Source organism: Ochotona princeps, chromosome 20 (genome assembly GCF_030435755.1).
Source record: "Ochotona princeps isolate mOchPri1 chromosome 20, mOchPri1.hap1, whole genome shotgun sequence".
NCBI classification, from domain to species: Eukaryota; Metazoa; Chordata; class Mammalia; order Lagomorpha; family Ochotonidae; genus Ochotona; species Ochotona princeps.
This window is the reverse complement of record NC_080851.1, coordinates 41177240-41197330: the sequence shown is the minus strand read 5'-3', so window position 1 is coordinate 41197330 and position 20091 is coordinate 41177240. Positions and strand designations below refer to the sequence as shown.

Genomic DNA, 20091 nt, shown 5'->3' with positions numbered 1-20091 from the left:
TAGTTAATGGAGGGAAGCAACATGGGCCCTGAGAGACTCCAGCCCCTGATCCTGGAGTTAGTCCCTTACCTGGACCTGGAGTAGCAGTTATGGTGGAAGTGGGAAATGCATGGTGGGTGCAGGGTGAACAGAGCTGGCTCTGGAGTGGCAGGCAGGTGAGTCTCCTGAAGATGACACTGTGTCACTGGCCAAGTCGGCCTGGTCCTGGAATACCAGCAGGGCAGTGGGCAGGCTACACGTGAGAGGACCATAGTCATGTCCACAGTGTTGGGGTGGATTGCATGTGTGCTCAGGGCTTGTGACGCACCCACAGAACAGGTGTGGCCCTAGAGCAGGAAGCTGGGATCCAGCTAAGTCAGCCTGGCCCTGGAGTGGCTTGCAGGCTGGCTGGGGATGTGTAGTGCAGCGGCATAGGGGATTTATTGTTGTTAGTGATGTGGCCTGGCCCTGGAGTGGGCATCTGGGGGTCAAGGGCAGAGGGGGCACTGTCCAAACTACCTTGGCTCTGTAACAACAGCCACTGCCATGGACTGGGCAGGCTAGAGTCCCAGGGTGGTCAGCGCAGCCAGCCTGTGCTTGTAGGAATGAGCAGGGTGGGATTTGCAACTGGCACAGTGAAAGCAGCAGGTGGGCCAATGGCCTGCTGGGAGTGCCAAGTGGCTGAATGACTGTGCCTGGCCCTGGGGCAGCTGCTGTGAGGCAGGTCAGGCTGGCTAGTTGTGCTGGGGGTGCCAGGTTTGAGGCCCTGGTGACGTAGCAGATGGCATTGAGTCCTGGGGCGGTGGTGGTGGTGCAGGCATTGCTGGCTAAGCACACCTAAACCTGGAGAGGCTGGCTGGTAGGCCTGTGTGTAGGGTTGCCATCCAAGTTGGTCTGGTCCTGCAACAGCCAATGGACCAGCAGGGCAGTTGTGCTGGGTGTCTGGGGATGCTGGAAGGGCCTGTGTTGCCTGAAGCAGATGGTAGAGGGTGGGCAGAACAGGGACATGGGGCAGTTGGTCTGACCCTGGAGCAGACTCGTGGGGGGTTGGCACTAGAGGCACTGGCAGGAGTGCTAGAGGCATGGTGGGATCAGAGCAAGCAGGCCTGGAGCTTCAAAAAGAGTGTGGTGCCTGCAGGATGCAGTGCCTGTACACTGGCCCAAGTGGCCTGTCCTGGCCTTGGAACAGTGGGCATGTCATCAGGGCTGATAGTCAGAGGCACAGAGTGTTAAAGGGTTGGCAGCTGAGCAGTCCCGACCAGCCCTGAGGAGTCTGATGGGTCAGCATCTGTCGGAGAGAGCAGGTTGCTGGCTGAGCCAGGCAGGTCTTCAGCAGCTGATGGGGCAGATGGACAGGCTTGCTACAGGCATGTTTGGGGTTGACAGGATGGTGGCAGAGCCTTCCAAACCCTGGAGTATTTGACAAGAAGGCTGGGAGCATGGAAAGTGACCTCTGGGCTCATCTGACCTGGCATGCCAAGGCTGGTTGATTTGGTGGCTGCGTTTTGTGGCATGTTATTCTGGCCAAGCCTGTCTGTCCCTGGAGTGGCAGACAGAGCCACCCGGAGTAGTGTGAGTGAGGAGTGACAGGCAAAGTAGTAGCACAGGATTTTCCTGCCCAGAAGACCTGTGCCTGCTGCAGCAACCAAGGTGGGAATTCTAGAAGCCCTGTGGGCACAGAGAGTGAGCCTAGCCCTAAGGAGCAAGATGGAGGACAGGAGTGGCAGGGTCCCTGACAGAGCCAACCTAGACCTGAAGCAGCAAACAGGGCAGCTGGTGGACTGCTTTTGTGTGTGTGTGTGGTCTACAGAGTTGGCCTCAGCCTCAAGCAGTGAGCAGGGCTGGAGGGCCTGCATGTTGGAGGCATGTGGACAGTTTTCCACCTGACCTGGCCCTATAGCCACCAGCAGGTAGGCTGGGGGACACAGTGGGCACCACCTAAGCCGGCGTGGTCCCTCAGTGCCAAGCAGGATGTTCAGCAGGCATGCTTAATGAAAGGAAAGGCTGGCCTACCCTGCCTGGCCCTGGAGCAAGCAGAGGGCGGTTGTGGACATGAAGGTTCTGGAGTAGTGTGTGAGAAGTCAGACTAAATCTCCAGTCCCTGGTAAAATTATCCTTTAAAATGTGAGAAGAGGGTCTTTCCCTATTTCCATGTTCCTTCCTGTTCCCTTCCTCTGGGGAGGGAACACAGGGATAGAATCAGCACATTAATCATCCCTCACAGCTGTTGCCATATCAAATGCAGTGAGATGTGGGTCACACTAACCTCATCTCTGGGTCACTGTCAAAGGAACTACGCATCAGCTTTCAGCTTATCTTCAGGATGGTGTTGTGCGGTGCAAGCAAGATCATGCCAGACAAGTCTAGGGTATATTAAGAAGTCTTTGTTAACCAAGTTTGGTGATAACAGGGCCCACTAGAAATTAACAAATGCCAAGTCCATGTGACAATCCAGTCTGAATGGAAACCCCAAGAGGAAGAAATGGTCATTACCCACAAATCTGTCTGTTAATCTGAAGACTTATGTCCCAGCTTCCCCAGCAATATAAGTTATCCTAAGAGACATATAGCAACAGCCTTGACAGGCTTACAAGGCTGCAGACATTCACATTTCCCTGCCTTCTTTGCCCACATTCCATTACTGCTAGGTCTCACCTCTCCTGGAACTTTGGAAAGTAGACAAGTTAGTAATACAATGCATCTTGGAATTAACATCTTTACAGTCATGTTCAAACAGTGAACGGAAAATGAGGAACACAGACATACAGAGGCCATGCACAGGGGCTACCTGTCCTCAGAGATTGTCTGCAGGAAGACATAGAGCAAGCAGGTTCTGGGGAGACGAAGAGTCAGAGTGTTGGAGCAATGGAAGCACATGACCAAAAGAGTGTGCCACACCCGGTCAGGAGCCTTTATTTGGGTTTGTGAGGGGAGTGGTTACAAAAAACCGCAGCCCTCTCAGGTTCCAGGTGATGATAGGTGAGTGTCCCAGGTGGGCAGAAGGGAAAGCCTAGATGGAGTGGGGGTGTGGCTTCCAAGCTGGTGACCCTGAACTGGCTGCCTGCCCCACAACTTTGGGAGAAGGAAGCCACAAGTCTGACCCTCTTTTCTGGGCTAGGTGGTAGACATTACTGCCCATTGCGAATAAGTTTCATTCTCTGTGCCTTTGGGTGACTCATGTGAAACCCTCCCCTCAACGGTACATAAAAGACACTATTTCCACCATTTTCTTCAGGGCTTTCCTCCTTTGGAGCCTGTCCTGCCACTAGGGCAGCAACTGTTCTCCTTCCTCTTATTAAATAAATCCTGCTTTGCAATCTAGAGCTGTCTGTATGAAAATTGTGTCATGTGAGACAAGAAACAAGGTTGTTGCTGCAGTGTTTCGCTTCAAATTCCTTGCAACTCTAGCCCACCTTCTCCTGGGGCAGCAGCAAGTCCTCCTGGGCAGACAGGCTAGAGTTGAATGTTTGGGCTGCCCTTCCGGCCTGGCCCTGGAGCAGCTTGCAGGAGGGCTATTAATGTGGGAGAAGCCACTAGGAAGATAAATAAGGTGACAGGGTGGGCATGTTGTGGGGTGGGGGACTCAAGGCATGTAGGGCGGCTGGCAGAAGGGACCGAGCACTGAGGGAACAAGATCACTGTCTGAGCCCGACTGGCTCTCAGCAACAGATGGCAGACAGTGTGACAGTGCGCTTGAGCTAGAGGTGCACTGGCGCTGGCTCTCCAAGCCTGGCCCTGGATGGGCAAGTGGGCAATGGAGGAAGCGTGTTAGAGGTGCAGCCTTCCCCCAGCACAATTTGGCCCTGAAGTAGACAGCTACAGTGCTGTGGGAGCAGGGACACTGGCCAGAATGACTTGATTCTGAAGTAGATGGTGGGAGGGCAGCAGGTATAGAGTGTACCGGCTTGTCTGGCCTGGCCCTGGAACAAGTGGTCAGTGGGCAACTTTGGTCCTTGGCTTGTTGTCTTGATCCCTTGTCCCTGGAGCACAATAGTGTGTGTGCCTGGCACACATGGGGGTACCAGCTAAGCCCTTTTGGCCCAGGAGTGGACAGCGGGCAGGGTGGAGTCACTGTTCAAGCACACGTGGCCCTGGAGCGCCTGGCAGGCGGGTTGCAGCTGATGGGGTCTGTCCTTGGCCTGGTTTTTCAGTGGCAATCAGGATGGCATGGCCCTGGAAGAGACATTGGATGGCGGGCAGTCTGGGGACTCACAGGGTGTGGTCTGAGTGAGCAGCTGGCACAGTGGGAGGACTGCGGTTGCATGGCATGCTGTCTGATAGGGCACAGGTAAAAGCCCAGAGAAGAGCCATGGGATGTGTGATGCTAGGTGAGCTTGGCTAACCCTGGAGCTTGGCTAACCCTGGGGCTGCATGGCCTGAGAGCTAAGGGTGCTGTGCAGGATGCACTGGCCTAGGTGGCTTGGATGATGTGACCCTAAAGTGGATGGCGTGCTTGCGGGGGCCCGTGAAGCAACCTCTGAATAGGCCTAACCTTAGAACCTCAGGAGGGGGCTATGGAGGAGGAAGACCTAGATGGGTGTGAGGCACCAGCTGAGTCCACCTGAACCTGGAGTGACTTACAGACAAACTGGGAAGAGGGGGCTGGAGGATTGGTTGTTGGTGAAATGGGCAGCAGGCAGGCTGGGGGTACAGGGGACTCCGTCTGAAACAGCACGTCCTTTCAGCAGTGGTGTATGGGCTGCCTGAGCAGGGCAAGTTCCTGGAGCGGAAGGTGGGAAAGCAGCCTGCTGGAGGCACTGGATGTCTGGCAGTGCCTACCTGGTTCTGCTGCAGCAAGCAGAGAAGCCTGCTCTGTGTGTGTGTGTGTATGTGTGTGTTTGGTGGGTGGTGATGGATTGCAGGCAGAATTTGCCTGACCCTAGAGCAGCGGGCATAGTGGGAGGGCTAGAGGCACGGAGATCATCAACCTAGTCCTTGAAGCTCTGGAGTACTCAGCAGGCAGGCTAGGGGAGTGTGGGCTCCATGCACACTGGCCTAACCCCGGAGTGCCATCCTGAAGGGCGCTAGAGGTGCAGGGTAAGCAGGCAGTGCTGACTGATTCTGTTTGCCTTCAAATCCACCTGAGGGGCAAGGGGACTGGGAAGACTGGAAGTTAGGGGTCTCCTTCCAAGTAGGCTTGTGCCTGCATCAAGGGACAGGGCATGAGTGCTAGAGGCATTGTAGGTGGGTGGAGGAATCTGCTCCTGGAACGCAGGCAGAGTGTCATGCAGGAGGGCTGAGAGAGACTGGTTCCACCCTGGGGCAGTGGGCATAGTGATGGGAACCCGGGGCCAGTGGCCAGCCCAGCATAGCCGACCCAGGAGCAGCTGTGTGAATGAACAGGATTGTGGCCCAGCTCGCCCAGCTGTGGACCTGGCAGACATGTTACGAGTTCATAGTGGAAGCGGAAAAAGAGGTGCATGGCCAAGGCCGCTGGGCCCTGGAGTGCCAGTAATGTCCACCGGGTTCACCTATTCTTCCATAGGGGTGGCAGTGGCCAAGCCAACCTGGCCCGAGAGCAGCATGTGGGGAGTCAGGGTAGGCTGAGAAGCGGTGCTAGGGACTTTGGCAAAACTGTCCTGGCCCAAGAAAGGTGCAGCAGTGGCTGTGAGCACTTGAGGTGCTGGCTAAGACTACCTGGCCATGTTGCAGATGGCTTGTGGGAGGGGTCATTGTAGAGACTCACTGGGCCAGCACAGCCAAGCTGTCCCTGGAAGGGCTGACCTGCATGTTATGGTCAGTGGGGACCTAGGCACAAATCCTTATCCTGGAGTGGCATGTAGGGACCGCAACCTAGTGGTGAGCCGCTCAGGTGCTGAGCAAGGCTGCACATGAAGTGACTGGCATGGTCACTGGCGGTTGAAGTTGCTAGCACTTTCCAGAGGAAACCAGCTACCAGGACAGTGACACTGGCAGAGACAGCCTTGCATCAAAAAGAGGCAGAGGCTGTGGTGAAAATCATTCACTTGACTGCTGCTTATTGTTTTGTAAAGATTTATTTTTATTACAAAGTCAGATATACAGAGAGGAGGAGAGGCAGAGAGGAAGATCTTCCAACTGATGATTCACTCCCCAAGTGACCGCAATGGCTGGTGCTGGGTCAAACCGAAGCCAGGAACCAGGAACCTCCTCTGGGTTTCCCACACGGGTGCAGTGTCCCAAGGCATTGGGCCATCCTTGACTGCTTTCCCAGGCCATAGCAGGGAGCTGGATGGGAAATGGAGTGGCCGGGATTAGAACTGGCGCCCATATGGGATCCTGGCGTGTTCAAGGTGAGGACTTTAGCCTCTAGGCCACGCCACCAGGCCCGACTGCTGCTTATAATTACATTTACGATGTAATTTGTTACAAGCCTCCTAATAACAGTGAGGTTGTTTTCTGTGATGTGTTCTCTTCAAATGAATCTTGCTTATTTTGTAGGATTGATTCTAAGCGAGTGGTGTCCCTTTGTAGAATCACGAAGTGTGTTCTCCCAGGGGTCCTATTTGGTAGCAACAGAAACCTTTTCAACAATGGTCCCTGTGCTCACATTGTATCATTTCTCATGGAGTCCACATCCAGAGCAGGATGTCTGAACTTCTAATTCCATCAGTGTCAGGGATCTCCTGGATACCCCTCCTCCCCGCCCCTGGCCTTTCACTTGACTGGCCATCATTGGGCCACTGCCTTGCTTGTTTAGCCTCAATGGTAAGATGTGGGCAGGGCAGCATCTGGTCCGGTGACCCAGCTGGGTGCTGACTGATTCCACAGCAGTGCTGTTAGCTAACATTGGGTTCTGTCAGAGCCACAGGCATACTTCTCAGTTGGAGTTGAGAATTAGCCCAGCCATTTAATCAGCACTGAGAACAACACAGTTTTGTTTCTGGTTGGTTATTGGACTTTATAGAGACTCATCATACTTGTCTAAAAGTGTGCCTGTCAATAAACCTTTCAAAATTTATATTGAATAAGTGTATATATGATTTTATCCATTTGAAGTTATTTAAATGCATATTTTATGCATGTACACATTTTTGTTTCACGTGATTCCAACATCACAGAGATTTATACGTGCTTCAGAGTGTATCATAAAAAGATTATTTTTAAAAAAAGATTTATTTACTTACTGTTAGAGAGTCAGATTTCGGAGATAATGAGAAACATAGAGGGAGGTCTTTCATCTGCTGGTTCACTCCACAATTGGCAGCCTCCACTGGAGCTGAGATGCTCCAATGCCAGGAGCCAGGAGCCTTCACCAGGTTTCGCACATGAGTGCATGGTCCCAAGGCTTTGGCCCATCCGCGACTGCTTTGCCAGGCCACAAGCAGGAAGGTGGAAGGGAAAGGGAGCAGCTGGGACATGAACTGGCACCCATATGGGATCCCAGCAAGTGCAAGGAAAGGACATTTGCACTTGGCTATCAGAACTTGCCTAAAAACTATTTTTACAAGTGCTAATTCCAAAATTTATCTTGTTACAGAAGTTAAATAAAGTGCCAGAATTGGAAGCTTTTGAATTTCTGAATGCCTGTCAAGAATGCCTTGAAGGCATAAATTATCTGATTGAAATAGAATCTGTTTACATAATAGGGTACAGATCAGATTCTCCTCCTGTCTCTGTATCTTACTTAGCAATAAAAATAAACTAAATCTTTTACAAAAAAGCAAAGAATTGTATTCAATTACGAACATCATTGGTCATAGCTTACAAGAGGATAGTTATTCTTATGTTTATATTCAGACAATATTTATCTCACTTAAATAAAAAAATGTTTAAAGATTTATTTTATTTTTATAGCAAACTCAGATATACAGATAGGAGGAGAGACAGAGAAGATCTGTCTGATGATTCACTCCCCAATGACCGCAACAGTTGGAGCTGCACCATTCCGAAGCCAGGAGCCAGGAACTTCTTCCAGGTCTCCCATGCGGGTGCACAGTTTGAAGGCTTTGGGCTGTCCTCAATTGCATTTACAGGCCACAATCAGGCAACTGGATGGGAAGCGGGGCTTCCAGGATTAGAACTAGTGCCCATATGAGGTCCTAGAGCATTTTAGGCGAGTAGTTTAGTCACTAGACCAATATGCCAGGGCCTAAATCAAAATTGAAGGTGTAGAAATCTCTGGTTGAATATTCATTGCTTTTGGAGGGCTCTGTTGTAGCAAGTTACTGAACAAGTTTTGAAAGTAACATTTTGGTATATTTGCCAGTAGATGTTACTTAAATTGTCCTTAAGCGCATCCCTCTGGATTAGGGGTGGGTGTGGGTGAAGTATACAAAAGAGAAAGGAAAAAGCTTAAACCTTTGAAAAACTGCACTTTCAAGCAAAGGAAGAGGGAGCAGGAGGGGGAGAAGTGGTTGTGGCCACTCAGATTCTCAGTGAGGAAAGCTAGCTAGGGAACTTCAGACAGAGGAGGGTGAAGGAAGGAGTGAGATGTGAGAAGTAGGTGGAGCACGGTGTGACTTAGAGAGAGGGGAGAGGGTGGTGGGAAATATTGATTATTGATCAAAGTAAATGATGTTGCTTTACAGGCAGCTGGCTTATGCTGTAGGCACAAGGAATATCCAAGTGGCTGCAATGGCCAGAGCTGAGCTGATCCTAACCCAGGAGCTAGGAACTTCTTCCAGGTTTCCCATGCGTGTAAGAGTTCTTATCTTATGCTTTGGATCATCCTCCACTGTCTTTTCAGGCCACAAGCAGGGAGCTGGATTGGAAGTTGGGCCACCAGGACAGCAACCATTGCTCAAATGGGATCCTTGCTAGTGTAAGGCGAGGACTTTTAGCCACTAGGCTACTGTGTCATGCCCAAATGACAAATTTCTATAATGACAAGATGCAAGGATGAGCACAGGTCGCATTCATGTGAGGTGTTGAAACTGCAGATAACCTATAGTCCCAGGAACAAGATCAGAGTTACACATCCAGGCCTAGTTCCAAACACGTAGGGCTTGAGACACAAGGAGGCAGACAAGGCTTGTATAAGTTTCTAAAACTAAGCATGAAGTACAGAACATGTCACATAAACCAGCACTGTAGGTGGGCATCCATTTATAGTCTCAAGTTTGTGTTGCATATAGTGAAAACCAACCATTGTTGCAATCCATTAACAAAATTAACAAATAATAGGGGTCTGGCACGATGGCTCAGTGGCTAAATCGTCAGCTTGCATGTGCTGGGCCCCTATATGTGCACTAGTTCATGGCCCAGCTGCTCCACTTCCCATCCAGCTCCCTGCTGAGGCCTGAGAAGGCAGTAGATGATGTCACAAAGTGTTGGGACCCTGCACACATATGGGATACCTGGAAGAGGCTCCTGGTTTCAGATCAACTCGGTTCTGGCTGTGGTGTCCACTTGTGAAGGGAACGAGCAGATTCAAGCCTTTTCTCTCTGTCTCTCCTTCTCTATGTAAATCTGTTTTTCCAATAAATAAACAGCAAAATAAATTAGTGAAAGTCATTAAGAACGAAATGGCATGTAAACAATAAATTTCAGGAATATAAACAATTCTTCATAATACTTTTAATTTTTCATGAGATTATGAGAGGATTTTCTGAAATACTTAGGCATAAGATGTTTTAAAACAGGGCCTGGGGTAGTGGACTAGTGGTCTAGCTCCTTGCCTTGTACGTGCTGGGATTGCATTTGGACACCTGTTTTAATCCCAGTAGCCCTGATTCCCACCCAGCTCCCCGCTTGTGGCTAGGAAAGCTGTTGAGGATAGTCCAAAGCCACTAGACCCTGTATCCATGTGGAAACTGGGAAGAGGCTCTAGGCTCCTGGCTTCAGACCGGCACAGCTCTGGCCATTGTGCCCACTTAGAGAATGAATCAGTGGAAGGAAGATCTTCTTCTCTATCTCTCCTCCTCTTGTATATCTGACTTTCCAATAAAAAATTTTTAAAACTCCTTACAAGAGATATGTTATAAAACAAAAACCAAAAGCCACACATTATGGAAACCAAGTAACAGATGTAAATATATACTGCATAACAAGAAATATACATATAATATTAATTACATATATCACTCACTGATGGTTTTATTTTGCTAGATTGAATCTGGACAAGCCCTCTTCTCTCTGTGTCTGTCACAATTGTTGTGAATGTGTAACCAGGAAATGAAACCCAGAAAGGAAATTGTAGCAGAATGATTAAGGTTTTTTTGGTAAGATTTATTTATTTTATTGGAAACACAGATGTACAGAGAGAGGAGAGACAGAGAGGAAGATCTTGCATCCGGTGATTCACTTCCCAAGTGGCCCTAAGGGCCAGTACTGTGCCAATCCGAAGCCAATAGCCAGGAACTTGTTTCCGGGTTTCCCTCACATGTGCAGATTCCCAAGGCTTTGGGCCATCCTTGACTGCTTTCCCAGGCCACAGGCAGGGAGCTGAATGGGAAGTGGAGCTGCCTGGATTAGAACTGGCCCCATATGGGATTCCTGCGCATTCAAGGGGAGGACCCTAACCATTATGCTATCATGCTGTGTCCAATGGCCAAGTTTTAAGCTGCAGAACTATCAATGTACACTAATAGCCCTTTTGTGGAAACCAAATTTAAACAGAGCAGAGAATCTAGCAGGATTTCTGGGTAGGAGATCAACATACAGAATCAAATTAATATGTGCTAATAAGAAACAGATATGGAACACTTTGAAAATAAAAATACAAACCAGGAAATGAACATGAGTGGCAGAAATGAGATTGAAAAGATTAATGTATATATTTTCTTTTTTTTTTTTTTAAGATGTATTTATTTTATTACAAAGTCAGATATACAGAGAGGAGGAGAGACAGAGAGGAAGATCTTCCGTCCAATGATTCACTCCCCAAGTGAGCCGCAACAGCCAGTGCACGCCGATCCGAAGCCGGGAACCAGGAACCTCTTCCGGGTCTCCCACACGGGTGCAGGGTCCCAATGCATTGGGCCGTCCTTGACTGCCTTCCCAGGCCACAAGCAGGGAGCTGGATGGGAAGTGGAGCTGCCGGGATTAGAACCGGTTCCCATATGGGATTCCGGGGCATTCAAGGCGAGGACTTTAGCCGCTAGGCCACGCCACCGGGCCCAATGTATATATTTTCAAGTATAGTTCAGTTCGGCATTTTAAAAGGTCGAATGAACTAATGGGGAAAAAAGCAAATGTAAAGGAAAAAAGTCCCAGAATCTGTTGAACATTTAGTGAGGTGCATGTGAGACTCCTGCCATCTGTTTCTGGGTTTCCAGACTTGAACTGGATTCTGAAGAAGGGAGGGAAGGAGAGGCCAGGAGGTGGACTGATGTGAGAGGCGACAGCGGCCCCTGCTGTTGGAAGGCTCAAGCTGCAAGAGAGGAGGCCCCTTCCAGGCTGAGGTGAAGCCCCGCCCCGCACTCCCCCTCCCTCCAGAATCGTACCTGACTGCCGTTTGTGATTGTGATTGGCTGCGCATTGTGACGTCATGTGTATTGGTGGGAGCAGTCCAATCAGGCACGCACCCAGGAAGCCCTGTGGCAGCAGGCAGGAGGTTGTTTTGCGCGCCGCCATATCCGCGTTGTTGTTTGTCCTGGTGGAGAAGCGCAGGTGGCTGAGCCAGTGCTGCCCTGTGAGCTCCCTCCCCGCAGGAGCCTCTGCAGAACCCCCGACTCGTCAGAAGCTGGGAAGGTGAGTGTGTGAGAGCATCTCCTGAGGCCCCGGGGTGGGAGGGGGCGGGGGCCAGGAGGGGACCTTGGGGTCCTCACTCTGCAGCCCTGACCTTGAACACTAGGCCTCCCACTTGAGCCCATTGTGCAATGAGGAGGGAGGACTGCCCAGGGACAGTTCGACCTTCAGGTTGGGCAGGATTTCCTTTTTCTTTATGTAAAGGTAAAGTTCTTGATTTCAGCCACAGCATCTCCAGCCCCCAGCTCAGTCCTCAGTGAAGCTCCTCCTAAGGGTCTGGGGCAGTTTTCTTGTTGCTGACACCAGAGCAGCACAGACTGCAGCCGTTAGAACAAACAGCCTTGTTTTCCTGGGAGTTTTGCTGCAAGGTTGAGGGGCACATGTGGTGCTGGTGTTGTGCTTGGCAGAGGCCTGGGGTGGCACAGCGACCTTGTAGACAAGCTCTTTGAAAAAATTCTTTGTCAGTTTAAGTCTTGATCTCTTTGATCTTCCATCCCCAAAGGTGACTAAATCCGAGTACTGTCTGATAATTGATGTTTGTGATTTCTTAAACTGATATGTTTTAAGTGATATGGTATGGTAAATAGATCTTAAAAATGTCTTTATTTATTTTCTTTCTTTTTTAAAAATCTTTGTTTATGTTCAAATGAGAGTTCAAGTAAGAAAAAGGGCTAGGCGCCTTGGCCTACTGGCTAAAGTCCTTGCCTTGAGTGCCCTGGGATCCCATTTGTGCGCCGCTTCCAATCCTGGCAGCCCTGCTTCCCATCCAACTCTGTGCTTGTGGCCTGGGAAAGTAGTCATGGTAACCCCAAGACCTTGGGACCCTGCACTCCCGTGGACGACCCAGAAGAGCCCCTGGCTCCTAACTTCGGATTGGCACAGTGCTGGCAGTTGCAGCCATTTGTGCAGTGAGTCAGCAGACAGCAGATGTTTCTGTCTCTCCTACTCTCTCTATATATATATCTGTCTTTGCAATAAAAATAAATGAGTCTTAAAAAAAATATGACACAGAGATCTTCTACCCACTGGCTCACTAACCAGTGCTGCACCAAGCTGAGTCCTGGAGCCTGCAGCTTCCTCCAGGTCTTGCATGTGGGTGATCAGGGCCCAGGCACTTGGATGATCTTCCACTGCTTTTCCCAGGAGATGAACAGAGAGCTGGGCTGGAAGTGGAACAGCTGATTCGATATGGGATGCTGGTGTTGCAGTTGGCAGTTTCACATATTATACCCCAATGCTGGCCTTTGCTTTAGGTTTTGATATGATGACAGTACTTGTCTTGTCTTGCTTTTCATTTCTCATGTGCTAATTCATTGCAATTGTTTTGCATGCGGGATGATATTATGTTACAGACTGTTCATAAATTGTGATACTGTATGAAGTATTTGTAGAGTAGAAAGATTGCAGTCTAACATTTCCTCCATGTATAGTGATTTTATGTTTCTCTAGGATTTGGTTTGACTTTATTTTCTTCATGTAGTGTTAACTGAGATCTGTAATCACATTGCTGAGTAGCAGTTCCCACTGACTGAGTAGTTACACTGTTGTATTAACTCATACTCATCACTGTCAGTCAGTGTGTACTTTCCTTGGTTCTTCTATGAGATTTTCCTTTAAAGAATGAGCTGCTCTATTTAGAATCACTGGGAAGAAGCATGTGGTCCTCCAAATTGTGTGTGAAAAGCTGCGTCAAACATCCATGTCAATTTTTATTTTGCAATTATTTCTCTGTTATCCTTTTTAAAAAGTAATTCTTGTTAGTTTATTTCATTTATAAAAGTCATGGGGAGAGAGAGTGATGTAGCATCTGCTACTTAATTCTTTAAATTCTTGCAAGATTGTGACATGGTCAAGCCAAAACAGGAGCCAGGAACTAAATCTGTGTCCATTTTAGCAGGTGCAAAGACTTGCATGCTTGAGAAATTTCTTGTTTCCATCCAGAAAGTCAAATTGCAGCAAGATGGAATTTGTTGTGGAGTGATCACACAAACAAGGGAAGTCCAGTGAAGAGTGAGCGTCTCCTAAGCAGTTTCTCATCCACTCTACTAGATACCCACATCTCCTCACTTTAACTGAATATATTAGATGGTTGCATATTGTGTCCTGTATTAGGTTATCATGGATATATCTTCTAAGTTTTTCCTTGAGTAGTTTCTCTAGAGACTGTAACGTGTGTTTGCAAATAATCTCAATCCAATTGTAAATAACACTGTCTCATTTCTTAGAAATTGAGGTATACTCCCAATTTCTTAAGAAGTTCAGGTATAGTCTCAACTGTTTTCTCCTATGCTGTATGTAATCTTTGTGATTCTTTTTACTTAGTATCAAGAGCAAGAATCTTGTTCATTTTGGGTAGTATCAATTTGAATAAAGATTTATATGTTAAAAGGAATCAGAATGGAGAAAGTGAATGTTTATACCATCATTTGGTGTCAAACACTTTTCTTTGAATGACTCAATATCTAAAATCACATTGTACTTTTTGATTAATTTCTCTATTATTTGGTGAAAAGAATGTGAGAGACATCAGTTGTAATGTGATGTTCACTTTCTGATGTAGTTCCCTGCTCATGTGCTTGGAAGATAGAATAAAATGTCCCAGTTCCTTGGACACCTGCACCCCTGTGGAGCATCAGAATGGAGTTCAGGCTCCTGGTTTTGGCCTGGACCTTACTGTCTCTCGTGGCTACATGGGGAGTAAACAAGTGGAGGGAAGACCTCACTCTGTCTTTGGCTCGTGCTGTGCAATTTTCACATTTAAGCAAATAAATGTTTTTAAGTAGTTAAAAAGGAGGGGCTTTGGAAAATCCCAGGGCCTATGGAAATTTATCATAAAATGATAATAATAAAGTAAAAAAAATAAAAGTAAGAATACATTTTCTTGGGAAAAGAAAGAATCTAGCATGATAGCCTAGTTGCTACAGTCCTAATCCTGCATGTGTCAGGATCCCATAATGGCACAAGTTCTTGTCCCAGCTGCTCCAATTACTATCCAGCTCTCTGCTTGTGACCTGGATAACAGTAGAGGGCAGCCCAAAGTCTTGAAACCCTGTATCTGAATGTGCATGAGAGACCCAGAAGAAGCTCTTGGCTCCTGGCTTCAGATCAGCTCAACTCTGGTTGTTGTGGCCGTGTGGGCAGTGAACCAGTGAATGGGAAATGTTTCTCTCTGGTCTTCTCTCTGTAAATCTGAATTTCCAGTGAAAATGAATACCTTACCAAACAAAAATTCAATAAATAATTTAAAAAGTATTAAATTAACTTAATTTTTTTCCTTTTAAAAAAAAGATTTATTTATTATTTTTATTGCAAAGTCAGATATACAGAGAGGAGGAGAGACATAGAGGAAGATCTTCCATCCGATGATTCATTCCCAAAGTGAGCACAATGGCTGTTGCTGTGCCAATCCAAAGCCAGGAACCAGGAACCTCTTCCGGGCCTCCCATGTGGGTCCCAAAACTTCGGGCCTTCCTTGATTGCTTTTCCAGGCCACAAGCAGGGAGCTGGATGGGAAGTGGATCTGCTGGGATTAGAACTGGTGCCCATATGGGATCCTAGGGCATACAAGGCGAGGACTTTAGCCACTAGGCCTTGTCGCCGGGCCCTAAATGTATCTTATACTATGTAGATAGAGGCACTTTAAATTTTTTGCATATTGTTACTGTGAAGGGATGATTCTGATTTTTAAAACTTTCACAGAATTTTGATCAACATGTACCTGACTAATATCCCAAGTACAGTGCAGTAGTTGTGTACAAATACAGCCTAAGCTGATCAAACCAGGTTCCCAGCCTTTCCATATATCTTTGCTTTTACAGTAAACAGGGTGTTCTGTTCCATGTTTCTGCATAAGCTTATCCTATTGTGAGCTGTAGTCACCACACACTGGGATGGGACACTGGATCCTGTTCCTTCTGTCTCACTTTCATTGCTATCTGTTCTACCTCCTTCCTTTCCCCAGGCCTCACTCTTCTCAGTTTGTAATTATCACAACTGCCATTTTTCTTTCTTTTTTAGGTTTATTTTATTTTAAAGATTTATTCATTTTTAGTGCAAAATCAGATATATATGTAGAGAGAGAGAAAGAGAGAGAGAGAGAGAGAGAGAGAGAGAATGGGAGAGACAGACAGAAACATCTTCTGATGATTCACTTCCCAAGTGACCGCAATGGCCCGCGCTGTTCCGATCCAAAGTTAGGAGCCTTGACCTCTTCTGGGTCTCCCACACAGGTCCAGGGCCCCAAGGCTTTGGGCTGTCATCAACTGCTTTTCCAGGACACATGCAGGGAGATGAATGAGAACCAGGGCTGCCTGGATTAGAACCAGTGCCCATATGGTGTTTTGGAGCCTACATGGCGAGCATTTTAGCTGTGAGTATACCATGTAGGGCCCTACTTTTACTTAATCTAGATAAAGGCTTATTAATTTTGTCTTTTAAAAAATCGTTCCCAGTCTAGTATATGTGCTGCCGAAGCAAGCACAAAAAAATCATTATTTCCATTGTCTTCAGTATTGCTTAGTATAGTTTATTCAGTTCTTCACCAGTCATTATTTCTAATTTCCTTTTATGACTCCTGGATGGTTTTTTATTTCTCTAAGACTTTGAGATCAGTACTTAACTGGCTTATTTGACTTTTTGTTGTTGCTATTGTTCTTTAAGTGTTAGGCATCTAAAGTCATAACCTTTGGTTTCTATATTGCTCTGATGGTGGGTTTTTTCTCATTGGCAGTAAGAAGTATTGTGGAAAATAAGAGTGTGCTGTGGTTGCCATAAAAATATACTACCAAATGTCTGTCCTGAATCACAGTAATTCATTTTTTGCGTTTCTAATGGTTGAAAGTTTAAGAGCAAGGTGGTTATCAATTTGGTTTCTGCTGAGATCACTCCCTGGCCGACTCACAGCCCCCATCTTGCTATACCCTCACGTGGTGTTTCCTGTGTCCATGTGCATCCTTTTCTAAAGGAACCTAAGGCATTTTGAAACATTCTCAGTTAACATAGTTTCTGGTTAATATCTTCTTTAAAAATACATATTTGAAGAAAACTCAAGATTTGATCAAGGCAGAGAGACTTAGTGATATTTGACAATAGAACTGGTACCTCTTTCCCACATCATGACCAGGTTAAGTGCAACTGAGAACACAGACCTCCACCTCCTGCTGACTGCCAGCAGATGACAGCTCTGATTTTTCTATCCTCAGTTGCCTGTTGCCAGAACCATGCTCAGGCTGAGTGATGCTGAGAGGTATGGGCCCAGGGCCTGCTAGGGTGATGAGGCCCTTTATTGATCCTGGGGACATCTAGATACCATCTTCACCATATGCAGTGTCCACTGTGGGTGAATCTCTATAGAAGCAGCACATTTGCAGTGACTTTGGATTGGAAGTACTAAAGGTAATAGGGAGAAGTCCAGAGAGGACTGGACTTCTCTGCTTTTCCTCCCCCCCCCTTTTTTTTTTAATATAGATTCTGTTATAATATACTTTTATTGAAAGGCAGCATTACAGAGAAAGAAGCAGAGACAGATAGGGATCTTCCATCTGGAGTTTCCCTCCCTAACTGTCCTCACTAGCTGAAGGTGGCTGGTGCTAGTTAAGAGCTTGGAGTTTATCCTAGCCCTCCATCATAAGCACAGGTGCTCAAGGACTTGGACCATCCTTACTTCTTTCCTAACCAGTAGAAGCAAGCTGGATTGTAAGCCGAGCAGCCCAAGTTGAAGCAGCACCCATGTGGATGACAGCACTGATGGTGGATGCTTAGCCACAGAATGCTGGTGCCATCTTGTTGTGTGTTTTTGTTTTAGAGGCCAGGACAGAGAGCATGGAGAAAAATTATTCTCAGAAGCTGGTTTCCTACCCAGATTCTTGTCCCATATTAGATTACGTTAAAACTGAGAGCTAATGAGGCATGTATGACATCACAGGAAGTTTATCCAGTGATATGGATACCCATATTATCTTTCATGATTGCTAGCTCAGCATTTGGCTACCTCTAATTAGCAACTTCCTGGATAGACAGCAAAAATATCCCACCAAACTGAGTTTCTAACTATCCCTATGGGGGCATGGATAATATTCCTCATTTCTAGCTTTGACTAGACTCATCTGGATACCTGACTTTCCAAGTAATAATAATAATAATGATAATAATTATCTGTAACAAAAGAGTTCCTCCTTTCTAATTTTGGCTTGACTCAGCTTGGCTCTTGTAAGTGTCTGACATGAACCACCAGATGCAAGCTCTCTTTGCATTTCAAATGAATAAATAAATAATAAATAAATAATAGTTAGTAGTTAGAAGCTATGTGCTAAATCTAAGCATTCAATATAACTGAAATGTCTACTTGAACTTCACATCAGTGATGCCCCAGGGTGGACTTGTGCAGGCAGGTATAATGGAATCAGGCATGGTGTGCGAATTCAAACCAGGCACTCTGGATTGTGTTGGTCCCAAGCAGAAACTTTACCACCATGATCAACTCCAATAGGTTTTAGAAGGTAAAAATAGCTAAAAATTGGTGGTGGTGATGGTCATAATTGAAAAATAGAGTTTGATTTGTAGATTTCCTGGTGAGTTCTTAGGTGTTTTTTAACACCTAAAAGGATGCAATAAATCATTTCAAAATTTTCAAGTGTTCTACTATGTCAAACTCCAATCCACAGTAAATGTGATTTTCCTCTCTAGGGCATTTTGCATTTGAATATAAATGTAACCATAAGGGATGGTCACATTTTAGGACATGAAGTACAGTGATTGTTTCAGGTCCTGAGTTTTTGGGGAAAGGGAACATTAATGTGCTTATCTTTTGAAGAATAGGTTATAAAATGAATTAATTAATTAAAAAAAAAACTACAATCAGGGCCTGGTATGCTGGCCTAGAGGCTGAAGCCCTCACATTAAACATGCCGGAATCCCATTTGCGTCAGTACTAATCCTGGCAGCCCCACTTCCCATCCAGCTCCTGCTTGTGGCCTGGAATGTAGTCATGGTCAGCCCAAGGCCTTGTGATCCTGCACTCGTGTGGGAGACCTGGAAGAATTTCCAGGCTCCTGGATTCACATCACAGTAAACTGGCCAGTGCAGTTACTTGGGGAGTGAAACATCAGGTGGGAGATATTATTAAGAATATGGTCAGATACCTACGGTACATAAGAAGATTTTTGGTGGTAATGAGTCAAGAAGACTAACCTTTGGTGCTGGTGTTGTGGTGTAGTGTGTTAGATCACTGCTGGCCATAGGCATAGAATATTGCAGTAAGGGGAATCCCAGAGCCCATGGAATTGTATCAGAAAGTTAAATATAAAATAAAGGGAGAAAATAAAAGAAGTAGAATGCCCAAATACGTATAAAAATGTCAGTTGTAGAAGTATCTTTGTGAAGTTTTCTGAATTGAATTTGAAATGTAATTCTTTATCACTCACCAAGATATAGCCACAAATCAATTTAAAATATGTTGTTCTAGATGCAGTATGTTTCTTTATAATCATTTTCAGAAATACTATGTATGTTTGAAAGGTAAATTGGGTTGAAGCATTCTCAAGATATCAGGGCCCTGCCATGCTTAATCCAGTAACAGGAATCCATCTAGGTTTCCAAGGGGGTTCTTGGATCCCACCCACTGTGTTCCAGGCACAGTAGCAGGATACTGCATTGGAAGTGTTACATAGCCAGTAGGCATAAATAAGGCATTTGGGTATCAGATATGATCTATCCCAAACAGCAGCCCAGCTCCCTGTATCAGGACATTCACTCATTCGAATCTAATGATTTTCTTTTGCTGTTGTCATAATGTAACTACTTAATGAGGTAAAATAAAAAGAGTTCTCAAACTATGTTGCTGTCATATTTATGGATGTACTATGGGCTGAGGCAAATGAAATGGCAAAGTCAAGTGTTGTTGAGGGTTTAGGAACTGGGAAGTGTCATTGAAGACTTGGGAACTTTCATTTGGAACAATTACTAGAAAACTTTATAGATTAAATATTATATTCAATTTTCATATATAGTTATAGACAGAATTACTTTGAATGTAGAAATATTGAAATACTTAACACCATCCAGTTATTTTTCTGAAACATGCATTTTAGTGACAATATGGTATTTTGTAATGTGAACAATACTTGTTGAAAAAATAAGTTAGTGCTTTGTAGTAACCTTATGATTTGTTTAATTTATTAAAAATTTTCATTTGAAAGTCACATTTACAGTAACAGAGACAAAAAAATCTTCCATCTGCTGCCTCACTTCCCAGGTCAACATATTGGCTGGAGCTGAGCCAAAGTAGAAACCAGGAGCCAGGAGCTTCTTGTGAGTTTCCCATACAGTGCAGTCTCACAAGGTACTGGGCTGTGCTTGACTGCTTTCACAGGCCACAAGCAGGGTTGCTTGATGGGAAATATAGCAGCCAGGATATAAACCAGCATCCATATGGGATCCCTGTATGTTCATGGTGAGAAATTAGTCACTGACCTACAATGCCAGTCCCAGTAACATTATTTTTAA

General features: G+C 46.2%; 1 protein-coding gene and 2 long non-coding RNA genes across 3 annotated transcripts in view; 2 read left to right on the top strand and 1 right to left on the bottom strand.

Annotated features, from left to right (window-relative positions):
• Positions 1–20091, bottom strand: part of LOC101522773 (zinc finger protein 260-like) — a 793789-nt gene that overhangs the window by 366664 nt on the left and 407034 nt on the right. The gene's annotated exons all lie outside the window — the stretch shown is intronic.
• Positions 1–20091, top strand: part of LOC131482749 (uncharacterized) — a 145117-nt gene that overhangs the window by 14304 nt on the left and 110722 nt on the right. The gene's annotated exons all lie outside the window — the stretch shown is intronic.
• The window catches only part of LOC131482750 (uncharacterized), a 77904-nt gene that overhangs the window by 14280 nt on the left and 43533 nt on the right, over positions 1–20091 (top strand). Inside the window, exon 2 of the long non-coding RNA XR_009247261.1 lies at positions 8490–8585. This is a non-coding gene — a long non-coding RNA (uncharacterized LOC131482750). The remainder of the gene's footprint in view (positions 1–8489; positions 8586–20091) is intronic.